Source organism: Diceros bicornis, chromosome 7, assembly GCF_020826845.1.
Source record: "Diceros bicornis minor isolate mBicDic1 chromosome 7, mDicBic1.mat.cur, whole genome shotgun sequence".
NCBI classification, from domain to species: Eukaryota; Metazoa; Chordata; class Mammalia; order Perissodactyla; family Rhinocerotidae; genus Diceros; species Diceros bicornis.
This window is the reverse complement of record NC_080746.1, coordinates 14,104,508-14,107,365: the sequence shown is the minus strand read 5'-3', so window position 1 is coordinate 14,107,365 and position 2,858 is coordinate 14,104,508. Positions and strand designations below refer to the sequence as shown.

Here is a 2,858-nt window from a genome sequence, read left to right as displayed (position 1 = left end):
ATTATATGGTGCTATAGCCAAGGGACCCCTAAAGACCCAAATCCTAGATCACAGTTGACCTTCCCCACGGGTGCATAGAATTCCAATCCTCTGCTGGATAAAATGGGAGAGTCCTTTTTTTCTATGCTAGTTAGGTCTAAACAGCATGAGTTCCAGTCCAAAACAAATTATGGGGTTTACCCTATTCACCATCTCCTACCATACTTCCCTGTGTCCTATGCCTAACCCACAGATCTAACTACTAAGGTGGGCAATATAAACGTACACATTCCAGCAGGTGGAACTGGAGAGTTAACAGCTGGCAAAAGAAAATGTCTTTGTCCTGAATACCTAGTACTGAATTAATTTGGGCTGTTGCTGGAGCAGTAGGTTTACCTGGCTGTCACATGGTGAAGAGTATTTGAAAAAACTTACTACTTGCTGCATAAAAGCAAGAGACAGAAAAGAGAGAGCAACATGCCTGGTCTGCTTCTATGTAAGACCTTGCCCTGACTTCCCCACTTTGGCCTCCTGAGAGACCAGGAAAGAGCTATATCCTCATGCACTGACTTTTTAACAGGAAAACAAGACCCTAGAAAACAAGAGTTTATCTGGAATCTGACCAACCAGACAGCCTCCTGGGAAGGAGGAGAAAGAAGGGAAGAGGAAAGCAAGGAATAAGGATTATCAGAGAGAGAGATTCTGAAGGCTTCTCCTAAGACCAACACTGATAGTAATGAAAGAAGAGAGAGAATGTCTCTTGCAACCTGGCCACTCTCTGACAAAGATCTGTCATGTCTTCAACATGTCCCAGATTTTCTTATCTCTGCATTTTTTTCTTGTCATTCACTCTGTTTGCAACACTTTCCTTCCAGCTACTGTCTGTGTAAATCCTTTCTGTCATCCCTGCTTCTTTTCTATTTTTATAATAGGTTGGCATATTTTTCCTGCTTTATTACCATTTCTTTTTGTATTTCAGGTTGTCCTTCTGGAATCATATTCCGTTTTCCTGAAATGGATCATTTAGAAGTTCTACTACAGCAATTTTCTTGGTATAAACCTTCTCATTTTTGTCTGTCTATAGATGTCTTTATTTTACCATTTGTTTTGAAAGATAGTTTAGCTGGGTACACAACTTTAGGTTGAAAGTTTTTTTCTAACAGCATTTTGAAGATATTATTTTGCTGTCTTTTGGCTTCCATTGTTGCTGTTGGGAAGTTGCTCTGTCATTCTAATTATCATTCCTTCAAGGTAACCTGTTTTTTTCTTTCTGGCTATTTTTTTTCCCTCTGAGATCTTAAAATGATTTTTTCCCCCTTCATTTTAAGTTAGCCATGAAATTTCACAATGATCTGGTGGGTGAGGGCTGGAGGAAGGATATGTTAAGATTGGAGCTGTGGCCTGGTCATTGGGAGGAGCTGTGATTAAAACAAGCCTCATTGAGGTAGGCAAGCAGCTAATGTTTCAAGAGCAAGAAAGCTGGTACACAATGTCCTCTGAGCTTCTAGCCTATGCAGCTCAAACTGTTGTCCAATTCAGCTGCTGTGGAGTTGCCCTTGGAAGATATGATGCTTGCCTTGTTCTGTTGCTCAGTCTTTTCTTTCACAAATCTGGTCTCCTCTGCTTTCTGCTAAGCCACCTGTTTGGCTTTTACTGCTCTTAGAACTTCATCCCAAAGGTCAAATGTATCAAGGGCATGTTGGATAAGTCATTGCTCACCTTTCTGGGGACCAGCTCTCTCTGGTGACCAGTTTTCTGACATCAAGGTGAGCCACCATTCATTTGAGGATTTCCATAGTGATGGATGGCAGTCCATGCTTATTATAGTCCTCTCTGTTGCTGATGAAGATGTAGGGAAACTGTCTGGCAACTGTCTAGAAAAGGATGCAAAGCATGACGTTGATATTCTGTAAATTTTTTTTTTTTTTGGTAAAGAATATTGGCCCCGAGCTAACATCTGTTGCCAATCTTCCTCTACTTTATATATGGGAGGCTGCTGCAAAGTGGCTTGATGAGCGGTGCATAGCTCCGCGCCTGGGATCTGGACCCATGAATCCCGGGCTGCTGAAGCAGAGTGCTCTAACTTAACCACTAAGCCACCAAGCCTGCCCAGACATTCTGTACATTTTTATTTCTAATGATTACCGGTACATTATGTGGCAGTCAAGGATAATTAGTTTCTGTACCCAAGGGATAAAAAAATGAGTCCTTTTGGCTGCTACAATGTTCTGGACTTTACAGAACCAGACAAAGGTGACAGCCCTGTGGCCAGCATTCACACTTACTATTTCTGCCAAATTCTAAGGCCAGGCTGAACTTGCTGATGGACTTGAGCACTTTGATAGCTGTGTTTCTTTTGCTGGACCTCATCTCTCAGCCCATTTGTACCTGCTTCCCCTCTGACTTCCACATGAATTCCCCAGCTCCACTCACTCTCTGGATGATTTTAGATCTTCTCTTTGTCTTTGATGTTCTTCAGAGATTTTTAAATATTGACTTACTAGAGATATGCTGTTCTTCATGGATCTGGAAGTCCATATTTTTCATAAATTGGGAAAATTTGTAGCCAATATCACTTTGAGTAATGCTTCTTCTCCATTTCCTCTACTCTCTCTTTCTGGTACTCTGAGTAGGTGTATATTATACTTCCCAAATCTCTTATTGTTTGTTTCATATTTTCCATTCCCTTCTCAGTGTTGCATTGTGGGTAATTTCTCCAGGTATATCTGCCAACGATTTAATTCTGTCCTTAGCTGTGTCTAATCTGCTAATTAACACATTAATATTTTTACATCAACAATTATAATTTTAATTTCTTGCTGTTTCATTTTTTCCCACAAACCCATGTTTTTGCTCCCAAAAGTTTCTTGTGGGTTAGA

The 2,858-nt window shown here is 40.7% G+C and overlaps 1 pseudogene; it reads right to left on the bottom strand.

Moving 5' to 3' along the window:
* Positions 1 to 1,302: 1,302 nt before the first annotated feature.
* LOC131408191 (prohibitin 1-like) lies at positions 1,303 to 1,892 on the bottom strand (annotated as a pseudogene).
* Between the last annotated feature and the right edge of the window lie 966 nt (positions 1,893 to 2,858).